Source organism: Acomys minous, assembly GCF_964271855.1.
Source record: "Acomys minous genome assembly, chromosome: 4".
In the NCBI taxonomy this organism is placed as follows: domain Eukaryota; kingdom Metazoa; phylum Chordata; class Mammalia; order Rodentia; family Muridae; genus Acomys; species Acomys minous.
The window spans coordinates 106,295,182-106,311,343 of record NC_140486.1 but is presented as its reverse complement, the minus strand read 5'-3'; the positions used below and the strand labels follow the sequence as shown (position 1 = coordinate 106,311,343).

General features: G+C 39.2%; 1 protein-coding gene across 6 annotated transcripts in view; it reads right to left on the bottom strand.

Annotated features, from left to right (window-relative positions):
- The window catches only part of ERBB4 (erb-b2 receptor tyrosine kinase 4), a 1,013,384-nt gene that overhangs the window by 83,220 nt on the left and 914,002 nt on the right, over positions 1-16,162 (bottom strand). The gene's annotated exons all lie outside the window — the stretch shown is intronic.

The window sequence follows — 16,162 nt, the reverse complement described above, 5'->3', positions numbered from 1 at the left end:
AACAAAACAGTGGCACGAAGAGCTACTTCCCAGCCTTGCTGTGAGAAATTCTTGAGGTTCTGTATAAAGCACTTGTGGAGGGAATAACTTTACTTCTCCTCCTTTTCGACCTGGTTTTTCTTTAGGTAGTCATCCACTCAACCACTGTAAAGATATTATGTATCATTTTGTAATCCTAGGACTTAGCACTGTATCACACGAAGTTTAGGTACTCATTAAATGTAGTTTTAAAGAATCAAAGATGTTTAAACAGGACTAAATAAGATGCTCTGTCATAGAAGTGTGCCCCAATATTCATTCACTAACAATCAAAAAACTCCCCATAACTTTGAGTTCAAATTTTAAAACATGCATGTAACTAAATATATACATAGGATTTACACAAATACGTCCCAGTGGCTCTAACCTCATACCATCTCATAAAGCTAACTATTTGTGAATGATATTTCATTGTTTAGGAAGATCCTATGAACATATCCATGGTTTCATTTAGTCTTTGCTAACTATTGCATGAAAAATACCTAATACTGAGGAATCTGAGACTTCAGAACTTACAAAGCTAAATTACTCTCTTTTGTGAAAAACACACAGGGCAATTGGCTTCCCTGCAGTTGGCCAACATATCACTAGTACATGAAGCCTCCGTCTGAGCTATGAATTATTCTAGACTAAAAGGTTCAAAATTATTCAGTTAAAACAAACAGATTTTCCTTAGATGCTCTTTTTCCCAAGGCATAAATCTGTCTTTTTGTTGCCTGAAATCCTCTACCCATCCATTTTACAGACAGCGTCTGACTAAATGTCATATATGCTAGTCATTTTAATAATAGAGAGAGAGACTGATTATTAGTGTTATCATGAAGCTCTTCCTTTAGGAACAACATGGCAGCTTTAATTGTCACTTCTCTTGGAGAGTTAGCAATGGGTAACACCAAACAAGTCAGGTTAGAGCTTAGCATTGAAGATGAGGTGACAGGCCAGGGCCATTGGGTGTGTCAACCACTGATCTTGAATTTCCCATTGAGAGTTGAAAATCACAGAGGACTATGTTTCAGATGTGGATCTAATATTCAAGATAAAGTTACATTCACAAGGAAAATGGCACAGCCTCTGTGTTGTTGATGTGCACATCTTCAGCTATGAATGAATACACAGGAAGGTTATTACTGTCAGTCTCCGTAATGAGACTGTTACAACAGCCTTTCACTCTTCTGGTCCAGATCAAAACACCAATCCAAGGAGATGCTGCTCTACTATAGGCTTCTTTTTCGCTTTTCAAATCTTGCACACCTTAGAGCATCCGCCTTCCCTGTTCCCTGGCCTTTGGTGCTTTTTTGATTATGGACACAAGTGACAGTGACTATCTACGTGCGTTCTCAATTTCACAAAAAGAGAATCAGGTAGTGTTGTCATTTGTCCTCTTCATGCCTCAGATTTAGTAATCTTCCTCAGAGTTTTCTATTTACAATGAAGTTGCATACATGCCTTGCTAGGACGCATGCACACCCCTCAAGTGTGGGAAGCCAACCTTTGACACACGGGAGACTGGACACTGAACTAATGCCTTCACCTTTCTCCTCCAGAGGGTCTTTCTAAGCTACAATCGTTCAGATGACAGGAAGATTACCCCGAAAGATCAAAGCTTTCTCTGACTAACGCCTTTGTACTGAAATTGAAGCTTTTGCTTCAAGCTTTGCTTTCTAGGGAGTTCGGACTAAAATACACAGTACTGACAAAAACAGAAAATCCAAGCCAAATATGCAGTGAAATCCCTCAGCCCTCACCAATACTCCTAAACTCTCTTACAAACACTGAAATGAGCAGAGTGGTAGTTTGTTGAGGCGCAAAGGAACGTACAAATAGGCGTGACTGGTTTGACTAAATGTTGTAGAATAGAGGGGCTTCCTTTCCCTTCTTGTGCAGTATAAAATGGTGACAATTTCACAGTATTCTGAAATTAATTGCCAAATTTCTTTCACTTGCCACAAACAATTTAAAAATAAAAGCAAATATGGACCATTGCAGAAACACATAAATTGCTTTTTTCTGAGTGTTTGACCTTATTTGAAGCTCAATTCACCAACCCATGTAATTGGCTAATCATGTAGCATGCATATTCCATGATAGCGCACTCCCATATTTCAGAAACATTGAAATGAGAAATATGTTTCTTTTTTAATTTTTAATTTTTTAAAATTAACTCTCAGTCTAGAAGGTTTTCCTCTGGCCCTACATACAGTCTTTCTTTTCCTCTCCTGCATCTCTGTTCCTCTTTCCCCTCTGTACCCTTTTGCCCTCACTATTCTCACTTCTGCTTCACTATGTCTCATGTGTTCTTTTGTTTTTCACAATTCCTCCTCTTTGAACATCTTATCTTTTACTGTCTCAAGGACCCTATTTACTTACATGATTTATAATCCTTCTTGTTTCAGGAAAGAATTTAGAATAGATAATTATGAAAATGGTTTGGTTATTAACTAACTGTCTTCTTGCAATGAGGGCATTTTATTGAAATACTAAGAAGTATTCCACTTGCATTTTTATTTATCAAATGTGATTGTGATTATTGGGGCTGGAGAGATGGCTCAGTGCTTGACAGCATTTGCTACTTTCTCATTGGTTTGGTTCCAGCACCCACTTGGAGACTCTCAACCATCTACAACTCCAGTCCCAGGGGATCTCACACCCTCTTCTGGCCTCTGTTGGTATTTCATGCAGATGGTACACAGATGTACATACAAGCAAAAAATTTATACAAAAAAAATAGAAATAAAATATGATTTTACTACTCTGCATCTAAAGAAGCAGTATGAACTAAAACAATCATCTCATTTGATGTAGGAATGTGTACATTTTTCCTTATATTATTGTTCATATCTATCTCATGTGTTCTTTTGTTTTGGGCATTGAGTTAAGCCACTATAAGGGTAATAAATGTTTATATGCATGCAAACCCTGAGTACATCGTGTGTTGTTAGCTTTAAGTAATTTGGTTAAAGACATGAGCAAATGAAATATAGACTTAATTAGAACCATTGTAAAAAAAGCAAAAACAAAACAAAACAAAAAACAAAAACAAAAACAAAACAAAAACAAAAACCCTTTTTTCTTAAAAAGCCCCTAGCTCTGAAATCTTTATGATGATGGCTTTCATGACCTCCTTACTCAAATTAACTCTAGGCTTTTAGGAATGTTTGAAAATCCCAATACTACTATTTTAAACCATTTTACGATCATTACATTGTTACTACTAATAAAACACATTGCATATTCTCTATTCTCTCCTTTATGTTTTGCTGACAGTGATCACGTGTGACTGAACTGTGAGTATCTAAGGTCAGATGGAAACCCCTGCTTTTAGTGAGAGCTCTTCTGGCTTTCTTAATGTCTTAGAGGCTGTTTGACAACTCATGGGCAAGATATGAAGAGATGGCAACTGTGTTATATAGTTTTCAAGTTCACTCTAGGGCAAAATAAGTGAGTCATTTGGTTTCTTTAAAGCTCTAAAAAGTATGAAGAAATACTCACTTTCATGAAGGGATATTTGTATTATTTTCAATACCAAAAAGTGAAAGAAATGAAAGCCAATATTAAAGAGTATAAGAAATAATAAAATGGAAAAATTGAAATGCAAGAGAAAGTTGTTTTTATTTTCTTTTACATAGAACATTGAGTAAAATAAAAAGCAGAGCTAACATCTGTCTACAGGAATAGTTTTTGTTTCTTTCTTTTAACATAATATTCAGTCTACAAGATATATAGTCTCTAAGGAATATTTTGGCCTCGTCTTACAGTAGAACAATGGTCATGTGTTTTTTTTTAAAGATCTCCCTATATAGCCTAAGTTGACATTGAATAATTGGCAATCCTTCTGCCTCTGCTCCCTGCGTGTCAGGATTAGAAGCATGTACTACAAAAACCAACTATTGAGATCTTTCCTTGTCACGACTTTAAATTGAGGATAAAAACAAAGTTACTAGTAAAAATATTTATTCAAAATTTAAAAACATGTTTATAATCACAGAGTAATAGTAAAGGAATCAAAAATCCAAAAACTACAACCATGAAAGGCTGTTTATTTACAAAGGAATTCAATACAGACATTCGTATGTGGACTGACACGTGAGAGGAAAAGGAAACCTTGAGCAGTTGACTAGGATAAAAGTACAGTAAAGGGGAAAAAAAAAGATTCATTATGTGGAAAAATTTGACAATGAAAAATGAAACATGGCAATCTGTGTTTAAAATGATGGCAGTGATCAGTTTATCTATTACGTTTAACATGAAAATGAAATACATATTGTATGAGACCCATGGTAGTAGTTGAATGAGTAAATGACCCTCAGAGAATAGCAGCTCACAGGAAGCAAGATGCTGTACAGTCCAGATGATGATGAGGGCTTGCTATTTGTTTTTGTTTTCATGAAAATGAGTGCTACATCAAGTCCCCAAGGAGACTCTTGATTCTTTTAAAAATAATGCTCTATCTCTCTGTCTGTCTCTGTCTCTTTGTGTGAGTGTGAGTGTGATTATATGTGCATTTGTATGGATGAGTGTGCAAATGCCATGGGCAAATGTGGAGGTCGGAATCCAATATCTGGCATACCTTGTAACTTGTTTGAGACAAGTTTTTCTTGTTTTTCTGATGAATATACCAGACTAGCGGGCTTGTGGGCTTCCTGGGATTTACCTGTCTTCACCATTCATCTTCCTGTTGAATGGCTGAAACTACTGGCTCTTACATTACAGCACTTAGATTTTATTTGATTTCTCAGGATTCAAACTCAGTTCTTTATCCTAGTACAGCAAATACATTTACCCACAGAGCCATTTTCCCAGACCAGAGGCTTCTCATTTTTAAATCTAGTTTGTTTTAAGACTTGATTTATAAGCCGGGTGTGGTGGCGCACGCCTTTAATCCCAGCACTCGGGAGGCAGAGGCAGGCAAATCACCATGAGTTCAAGGCCAGCCTGGTCTACAAAGTGAGTCCAGGACAGCCAAGGCTACACAGAGAAACCCTGTCTCGAAAAAAAAAAATTAAAAATAAAAAAAGACTTAATTTATAATGGGGCATTTTTTTTCTCAGAATTTCAGAATCCCTAGAAAAATTAGCATTTCTAAAGTGTACATTTGAATTAGTATGATTTTATAAAAGAAAATATTTTGTAACAAATTATTCATTTAAGATAAGAAAATCTTATCAAATTTCCCAATATTTTAATTTAGTCTTTATTTAATTAGCTGTTATTAAATCTGAAGTTATAACTCTAGAGCTCAAAACCACTATTGGTCTACCTCTCTCTTTACTCAGTCTCACGTATATTTTGTTGTTCCCATTTCTCAAAAACAAAAAGGTGATACATTGAAGATAGCAACCAAACTTAACTGTGATAAATAACAAATTGACGTTTCTTAGAGTTAAATTGCCAAGGTATTGTGTAACTAGAGGAGGCAGCAAGGTTGTAAGAACCAGGTGTAGTCAATAACAATTACATTAAGAAAATGGTGTTTTTTCAGACATAAGAGGACAGGTACAAAATGAGCTCCTAACAATTAGGATAGCATGTACAAGACCTGTGCAAGCTCCAGCCTGTCAAAATCCTTACATACGCAGAAAAGGTGAACCTGAAATTCCAACAGGAACTGAGGAGATCTGTTAACATCTGATAGCTGTTTGGAGTCAACCTTGTTTAGCTATGTGATCCTATGTGATGACCAAACACTAAGTCAGGCCTCACCCTCAAGAGTATCTGAGCAACACAAACTGTACTCTCTGAGGAAAGAAACAAAACAAAGATGAAGACATTTCAAGTTACTTGGGAGAGGATGGGAGGGTGTTAAGGGTACCAGTCCGGGGGGAGGTGGATAAATATGTTCAAATATATTGTATGAATTTCTCTAATAATTAATAGGAAATAGTATTAAAAGTGGGAAAAAATTACCAGCCCTTATATTATTCTATGACAGCGGTTCTCAACCTATGAGTTGCCAACCTATGGCAAACCTCTATCTCAAAAAAATATTTACATTATAATTCATAACAGTAGCAAAACTACAGTTATAAAGTAGCAACAAATGTAATTTTATGGCTGGGGGTCAGCACACCATGAGTAACTGTATCAAAGGGTCACAGTCCCAGCTTTTGGAAGGTTGATAAGCACTACCCAAAGGGAAAGGAACTTCTGGGGTGGCATCTTGAGCTGAAGGCCTGGCTTGATACACCTCAGGGTGTCACTCAGGGTACCTGTGCGCATCTGATTGTCTGTGTAATTGGTAACTTTGCTTCAGCAGCAATAACAGAAAACAACTGCTCCCTAGAAACCACAGCTATGGATTTAGTTTCAAGGGTCCCTGCCTCAAATCCCAGCAGAGGTTTACCATGTGCAAATGGTAACGCTACTTATTTGTTTGCTTTAGCTAATTTAATGCTGCTGGGTACACTCCACACAGCACCTTAGTGATATTTTCAAACATCTCACCCGTTGGTTCCTATGGTGAACCCTGAAAGTGCTGGCTCAGTGAGGATTTGTGGAGGCGGACCTGATGTAGCAGTGTCCAGATGGCAAAACTGAGGCTGATTATGTGGGAGCTGAAATGTGCTAATGGGTCAGACAGTAGGTCCCCAAATGATTGGACAGAAGCAGCAGCTGGGGACAATTTAAAATGCAGATTATATGACCCCCATGTCCCAAATCCCTACTCCCTAGACTTTGAGGACACACGAATACTTTTAAACAAGTGTCTTCCACCCTGTCCTCTGGCAGGCAGTTTTAGGACTCTGAGGGTAGGTGACATGGTTCTTCTACCACAGATGACTTCCAGTCCTGACTGAGGCAAAAACTCTCAGTCTCTCTGTGGCAGTAAATCTCTATTGCCAATTATCCATGAGGTTGTTTCTCGACAGGGTTGTGAGGGGAGAAGTTCTGCCCAGAGTGTTGGGTGCAGATTTTTATACCTGAGACCATCATTAGTGAGGTCATTCCCATGGACTGGGATCTGGGACTGACCGAGAAAGGACGCAGTAGAATGCAAGCTGAGCACTCTTTTCTCTACACTGGGTTCTTCCCCGATGTGAGTCACTCCTGCCTTCCCTGCCATGATGGGCTGCATCCTTAAAATGGGGCCTAAGGTAAACCCTTCTTGCCTTGAAATGCTTCCTGTCAAGTATTTTCTCAGTGTAAAAGAAAAGTGACTATTCCTTCAAGTGGCATCTCGGATACTAAACAATCTATTCTCTCTGTCTGTCTGTCCTCACTTCTCATGTCTCTCATGTCACTCACTTTGCCCCAGCCCCATTGGCCTCCTTGCGTATCCCAGACCCCAGAAAGACCACCTACCCAGAGCAGAAGTGTTTTTCTATCTTCTGAATGAATCGTCTTCAAATATCAGCACACTTGTTTCTTTCCATCTCAATTTGCCACTTTCTCAGAACTCCCCTGTCCACACACAGTGGCAAACCCCTCTTTACTACTTCCTAGTTATTTTCTCTCACTGTGTACCTCCAACTGGCCTGGAACTCTCTACATTGAACAGACTGGCCTTGAACTTACAAAGCTCTCCCTGTCTCTACCTTCAGAATACTGAGTTGAAATGCATAGGCTACCATGCCCAGGCCCTGAATGCTTCATAATTTTCCATTGTCTTTAATAGACTATAGGCTAGAGAAAATTAGTTATTTTGGTCTTTTTTGTTCACTATATGTGCTTACCATTCAAGATAATAGAACTCACATACTAGAAATTATCAAAAATATAGGAATTAAATATAAATTATAAAATAAAAATATAATAAAGTATATTATATTTAATAAAGAATGATAGAGCCCAAAGTGTCTTTCAATTATGAACGGCCAGATTCCAACTGCAGTATGCCATTCATTATCTGTGCTGTGTTGGTTACTCATACAATTGAAAACATGTATCACTAGCTTCATTAATGAATGTTCTCATCCATAAACCAGTCAACAGTAGTTAGTGATTCTTCGGTTTATAGTTACCATTTCACACACTGAACATCTTAGGCCAATATGTTGAACTCAAAGCGGTGGCTTTTAAGGTGTCATGGTACACCATACATATAAAGTTCCATGCTGACTTGGAGACATTTTTAAGCGACTTGCTGTGGTCATATTAGCAAGCATGGTACAGGCAGAGGCTTGGCAAACACGTATATGCTTGGTCTTTGCTCTCCTAACAGCCATCTGCCATGCTGGGTTGAGACTCTCCAATAGGGAGAGACAATATGGGGAATTCATGGGTGAGTAGGGAACTTGTGCCAGCTTAGTTCACAGTCCAATGTACAAGCTGCCTCAGACTCCCCGCCTAAAGGAGAAGCAACTCTCAGCTAACCTTGAAAGCCACTTGAGAATAAAAAGAAATACATATTGTCTGTTCATCTAACTTTTCAGCTAGATTGCAATGCATCAACTGATAATTAAAATCACTGCATTTTGCCCAGCCACAGTGCCTTCTGAGGTAGGAATTTTGCACATATTATGAAATAACAGCAGAAATAACAAGGGGAAGAGAATGGCATTGAAAACCCTTAGATTAAAATCAAATGTGGACCAAGTTCATTTATATTTGAAGCACAAGGGACAGCTATATTCTAAAATACTGCTTACTCCCCTGGGAAAAGAGTCATTTTGTAAGTCATTATATAATTGAAATCTATGTTGACCAAAAAGCAGCAGTGGCACAATACTGTACTTATAAACTTTATATGGATTTCTAAAACTTCCTAGTAGACAGTGTCCAATGTGCAAGCAGAGCAATTCTGCATTTTTTGTTCTGTAACTCAAGTAGTTTTACCCTTTGGTAGTGGGTGATTTTTGGTGATTAGGGCCTCTAAAAGGGAACAAATCCTCTAGCAACTTCCAGATTTACCAGTGGGGATCTACCTTGATGAATAAGCTGTATTACTGAAATCACAACTGGCCTCTTAATCAGTGCTGAAGCAAAGTTCCGAATAATCAAAGGTCAGACTTCCATTGTGCAAGGGTTCAGAAGCAAACGCGGGAAAGCAGAGTAGGGAAGTCCTTGTGAAAATCCAGTTGTAAGGCATTTTATTATGATTCCACGGATATGTTCTTGACTCTGAGAGAGCCTTGACATTTTTAAAAGAGATATCGCTCACCTTTTATATGAAGCCTCTGTGTCCTCTGAGATGGCATTGTTGTTCAACACAATGGCTTTCACTTCCTAAGCAACAAGGTTGGGAAGCTTTTCATTGTAAGCTAAAAGGTATCTTACAGACTACAAGCAGGTAACATGTTTTTATCTTTTTGAGGTTTTACCTTTTTTTTTTTATATATAAACCAAGGAACATGTTCAAAGATACAGTGATATATGAATGAGGTTTTCCCCTCCAAATATCATCTTTGTTACTCTTTAGAAACTCAAGACTAATGATCAATTTTCCTTGAATCTCTAACAGGATGACAAGCTAGTTTCTTTCGTATTGGTTCACAAGCATCAAGAGCCAGAGGTGGTGTATGTCTCGAGGAAAACATTTTCTTCTGCACACAATGGACAGAATATGCATATGAATTCACAGAGACTGTGGCAGCATGCCCAGGGCCTGCATAGGTCACATGTATGTGCACGCACACACACACACACACACACACACACACACACACACACACACACTCACACAGAGAGAGACAGAGACAGAGACAGAGACAGAGACAGAGACAGAGACAGAGACAGAGACAGAGAGAGACAGAGAGTTTAACTTGTGTGTGTGGAATAGATTCATTAGGAAATACCAGCTTTTGTTCTGTAAGCCCCATACTTCCTCCAGTGAAAGTAAGATTCACTTTGTCTGGAGAGTGAAAAATTCTATAGCAGAAAGTACAATAATTAGTAAAAACTGGCTATGCGGAGATATTGAAGAAAACTCAGAACCATGCTTACTATTCTGTTACTTTGTATTATTGAAGACAGCAGATACAAGACTGAAATTCTTTGGAGGATCAAAGCCCCACATTCCTTGTGGAAACATGTCAGCCCCTTCCTGCTTTTACAACAACCAAACAGTAAACTATAAATGATACTTTAATCAGACCAGAAGACACTAGGCACAAGGCTTCCCAAAATGCCTGCAGAATTTAAGCTAACATAGTTCTTATATGGAGCGGAAAAACATGCATTTTCTCTTTTTGGAGAAGGCTGAAAGAGCAATTCCAGGGCTTCTGTACCCAACTGTGAAGCAGCCATTGAAGAGGACGCAAGACAAGAGTGCATGGCCTCTGATCTCTATATGTGTTTACTGTGGGCCACTTGGCAAATGGATAATCTATCAGGCAGGCTTGCCATGGGAGAAAACTGGTATGCCCTTCTCTCTGAAGCCATTGAGTCCCTGTAGTTCTTCATTGGATGGTGGGACTTCATAAATTTTCTCCAACCCACAATGGTATGTCAGCCTGTGTTGTGCTTATGCAGGTCTTGGTTAGGCAGCCATATTGATGAGATTTCAAGGGTGCAGTTTCCCTGTCATGCCATATCTGGTAGGCACTGCAGAGTACCTGTCATCCTGGGCCTGTGGCTCTTACCCTCTGTGATATTCCCTGAAGCTTAGGTGTGGTAGTTGTACTGTAGGTGCAATTGATGTTGAGCACCCCCAAAGTCACTTTTTCTTGCATTTTGACCAGTTTTGGATCTCTGAAATGGTTTTAATTGGTTGTAAAGAAGCTAGAAGCACATGTAGGTATAAGGATAAGCTTCTAAAAACAGAAATCAAATGGGTTTAGGAAATTGGAGTAGTATGTTCACCTTTAGGGTCTATGACCTCTTTAGCTACAAGAAACTAGGTATGCTGGCTGTGTCAGGCACACATTCTGTCCATTTAGGCAGGACTTACATCCAGCCAGATAGCTGCTGGACAGCCTCAAGTTGAGACTGCCCTCTTTGGGTATATCTTGCCAGACAGTCATTGTTGTGGTCCACAAGTTTTAGTGCTGCATCCCTTTGCAATCTTCAGAGTACCTTCTAGAGGTTTCCAGGTTAGTTCTACATCTCTTAATCCAGGTCCTGTGTCCTGAACAGTTGGCATCTTCAATAGTAGCTCTTACCTTCAAGTTCTTGGATGCAAGCAAGAGCAATGGCAACAGCCTGTGTGGTTTGGGAGTTTGTTTGACTTCCCTCATGCCAAAAACCATGCTCAGGAAAGTGTGTGTGTGTGTGTGTGTGTGTGTGTGTGTGTGTGTGTGTGTGTACAATAATTAGGATACCATAAAATATGAGGAGATATAGGAAAAGTTAGAGAAGTAGAAATTGTGTAAATACAGTATCCACGTATGAAATTCTCACACAATATTAAATTAAAAACAAAAGTCTAAGGGAATGAATGAAACTCTACCCAGGATGTATCACATCTATTGAAAATCATGTGTTCAGACTGAAGTAGATTTTTAGACATACACAGAAAAAGCACCTTTCATTATGCCATAATGGCTTTTTTGAGGTATGAAATAAAGCAGAAATGCATAAAGGTGAAGCAAAAACTTACATACAGGAAAAAACCATATAAAATAAAGAATAAAAGATGGGGAATAAATTATCTGTGGATTTCCATAAACCATAACTTGGGCAGAGAAACCCAAGAGAAGAGAACAAGGCTACTTGAGTTTGTCTTGCTGAGAGAATCAAGTACTGGCCTTAAGGAAAGGCCACTGAGGATAGCAGCTCGTGTGGAAGGATGTGACATGGGCTCGTGTCACCAGCACATGATGAGGACACCTTGACAAAAAGCACCATGCTTTATAAAGTCTGTATGGAAATGTGCAAGTGGTAGTCACAGAGGAGTCTGTCCATCAGGAAGGCCCACATCCTGTGACATAAGGAGGTAGAAGAAATGTCACCCGAGTCTGTATATGAGTCAGATGGAGTCATTAGTACAAGGACTAAACAAACAAGGGTAGTGGAAGAGGGCAGCTACCTCTGACATTGAATAGTAAGAACTTACAGAAAGAAAAATGTCAGAGAAAGCTTCATATTTCATCCCCAGAATATAAGATAAACACAGAATAATATTCTAGGATTTTAAATATGAGCTGCAGGAACTGTGTGCCTCCGGGTACGTTGGATTCTGCAGAAAAAAATATTACCCAAACAATGACAATAACTAAAACTCTGCACACACTTCTACAAAATGCATATGCATATCTTCTTCTGTTATAAACAAAAACCTTAAAGGTGGAGAGTCTTGTGTTTCATGTACAGCACTGTCAACTTGTCTGACAGGGATGAGAAAGCTGACAGCCCACTGGAGGGCTGTGTGCAGAAGTCCGGAACCACACAGACCTGATCCCGCATGTAATGAGACCAAATGAAGTGGGAGGGGGGGCTCCCCTCGTGTGCCCCCTCAGAGGAAGAGTGGAGCAGCAGCTGCCTGCTGGTCATGCTCCATCCTCCCTTCGCTGGCCTTCTGTCTCAGCAATGGTAGGAGCAACATGAAAGGGCTGCTTTGTACTACAGCAGGTCAGCGGTGGTCATCAGGGCTACTGTGTAAATATATGCCTTTATTTGCATTCAGGAAACATTTATCGCAAACGTGTCACATGCCTGTAGCCATGCAAAGACTTTGGGAGGCAGTGGTAAATAGGCTTCATGGTTTGGAGGGGGAAATGAAAAAGGCAAATAAACTACCGCGAGCAAATGATAACATTCCACGCCGGCCAAACTGAGTCTTAATTCCAATAAAGCAAGTTCTTCAACTTTAATGCTGGAAGAAGCCCTTATAGGGATGCAAGGACTTACTTAGTCTCTCTGCACAGGCTTGGTTAGGAAATACATGGTTTTTACCCTTTCTTTTTAAGAACAGGAAATGGTTTAGTGGAACAAAGACATTGCTCCCAGCTTCCCAGTGAGAAGCTGTGAACTAAAATTCTGCTAGAGTGAGCCTGGGAGGGGCCTCACTTATCAAGTTATGTAATTTCACTAAGAGCTACACCTGAAAAGCCGGGGGCAGCGGGTGGGGGAGGGTCTGTTTATAATCATAGCCTGTAACACAGGATGAAGAATGCACAAGTGCTTTCCTTCCTTTAATTTAAAAATAAGGCATTTATAATTCTTAATTAATCCTTCCTTAAGGCACTTAGTGATTACTTACAAAAACAAAATGAAACCAAACCAAACGGACTTCATTCCTTGTGGTTTGCTGAGCGGTCAAAAGTTCACACTCGAAGAGGCAAAGGGGCTTATCCCTGCAACATGACAACTGAGTTCCTAATCAGCATTGCTATACTTTAGAGTACCTTAGAACCCCTGAAAATGTCCTTGCCAGCGGCCCAAGCACTTGGGAGCCTCTTCAGCTCTCTAACTTCCTACATATTAGACATGACAGTATGAAAGTGGAAAGCTCTCCAGCAAACAGTATGCTAAGAATTTGAACCAGTGTAGGAAATAACAACAACCCAATGAAGCAACAGGTTGTATTTATGCTCTCACCCTCTGTTATTTTTTTCTTTTCTTTTTCTATTTTGGAGTGCCAGGGATTGAACCCTGGGCCTTACACTTGTTAGGCAAACATCCTACCACTGAACCAAACGCTGGCTGTCATCTCTAGCCATGCCCTCTATTTATATCAGTGTATTTTACTGAAAGGCTCTGAGTTTTTGTGCAATCTTTGAAGTGCTGGAAAGTTTTGAATATAGTTCATTGGTGAAACCATTATTTTAGTTACTTAATAAATATTTCGTGAATTTCTTCTACATGCTAATCTCTGTAGAAGGACTCCCACTAAACACATGTCACATAAGTAAATGAAGAAGAATATCTTCTTTTATTAAAAAAGATTAAAATATTACACATTTGATTACATATTACATACAGTATCTTATATAATTCTTAAATGACTCTACCTGAGGTTACTAACGTACTTAGCCATATTTTTCAGATGAAGATCTATTAAGAGCACTTTACTGTTTGTCAGTGATTGTCAGTTAATAAGAAGTAGGATTTGACAAGCTGCTGTGTGGCTCCATCAGAGAAAACACACAGAGAACCTAGACAAGAATGACATTATACACAGCTTTCTGAATGAGGACTTGCTTGAATTGAGTCTTGATGGGGCTTAAATGGACTTAGTATTTGAGCAAGAAGGGCATCTGATGAGAAAGTTGATCATTATACAAGAAAGCCACATGGAAGAGCAGGATGGTCACATGAAATAACAGGAGACAATCAAGCTGGAGGCATCAAGCTATGAAGAGTCAAGTCACTTCATACTTTGAAGTCAACAAATATTATTTCTGACCAAACTTAGATTTTCTTTATTTATATATATATATTATATGTATACAATACATACACACACATATATATATACATATACATACATACATATATATAATTTTCCCATATGCCATGGCCCACATATGGAGGTCAATGGACAATTCTAAGAATTGAACTCAGAAGATATTGGTGGCAAGTATCTTCACTCATTGAGCCATCTCACAATCCACCAAACTTGTATTTGAAAAGATCACTCATTTTGGTGAAAATAACTGGAAGAAGTTAAGTTGAGAAGAAGAGAGATAAGTTTGGGAATTGTCATAGCACTGGTAAGGAGATGCCCTCCTACTGTTAGACATGATGGTTGTTAAGCTGTTTTGATGATAATAGCAAGTGACAGGATAATCACATATCAATATAATAAAAAGTAATAATTATGATGATGATGATGATGATGATGATGATGATGATGATAAACAAGAATCTTGGATGTGGAGACTAAAAGGTTCCTATCCCTAAGAGATATGCACATTTGAACCCCTGAGACCCATGTTGCTGCTACATACTGGAAACCCATGGGGGTCTTTGCAAATGCAATTAAGTAATAAATCTTATTACTTAATTATCCTGGAGTATCTTAGTGCCCTTAACTACAATATCTGTGTCCTCATAAGATGGAGACAAAGGAGGATTCCATACAGAACAATATAGGGAAAGGCCAATGTAAAGACAGAGGCAGAGATTGACTAACAAGGCCATGAGCCAGGGAGGCTGGCAGCCACCAGAAGCTGGAAGAAAAGCCAAAGTGGATTCCCATCCAGCACCACCCACAGATTCTGGGAGAAGAAAATCCCTGCCAATATTTTGATTTCAACTCAGCGATTCCCACTTTAGATTTCTGGCTTCCAGAACCATAAGAAATGAAATCACATTTGTTTTAATCCACCAGCTTTTGGCAAATTGTTACATCCCCCGCCCCCCATAGAAAATTAATACAAGGATAAGTAAATTGTTATTGAAAGTTTCTTGTAGAAAGGACCAACCTTCTGGTATACAGATATGTATATGATATGGAGGTAGAACATGTGTATTTGAATTTCACCTACAACGAATTCTTTTTACATGCTCTGAAGAGCAGGTCTGTCCACATTTACCAGATTAACTCTTCGGTTCCAAGGACAACAGACCTTGGTTTGATCACCCTGTGGCCTTGTGAAAGCAAAATATTTATAGCCTAGATTAGGTCAATCTCTCCAGAAGTTGGAAGAACTAAAGCTCAATCCCCTTTCTAGTTCAAAGTCAAATGGAGCTCAGGACTTGGCATTGGGAACACCTGATGGGTGCTTGAAATACCTCCGACCCTGACAGGTGGTGCCTGCCAAGGCGAATTGAAGAGCAACATGCTAGGTCTTAGGTGCAGGGGTCAAAAGACCATGGATGCAGAAAGAACCGGTGATTCTCTTGACCTTGTCTTTAGAGCACAGGCTTTCTGCCCCCTGCTTCAGGAACGGTGATGAGGAGCTGTCTCTTTCATACCTAAGTACATAAAATGTATTATGTCTAGCCTACTCTCTCTAATGAAGTGCATGTCAACTGTTGTAGAGGAGTATTTTTTAATCCAGCTTTTGGTATGTTGCCTTAAGGATGAGGATGAAACAAGAGAGGCTAAGAGGATGAAGTGTTGTCAGTGTCTGTGCTGTGACAAAATACCTGAGAGAATCACCTCACAACGAGGAAACTTCATTGTGACTTCTGGTTTGAGGGGTTTCGTGGTCAGGAGGTCCCATTGGCTTTGAGTGTGTTGTGAGTACAGGGTGAAGCAAAGATGCTCCTAACATAGTGTTTTAGACAAACAGAGGGAGAAGGGCAGATCAGGGTTCCAACACCTCACCGGCACTCCCTCCACGGCTTAACTTCCACCTAC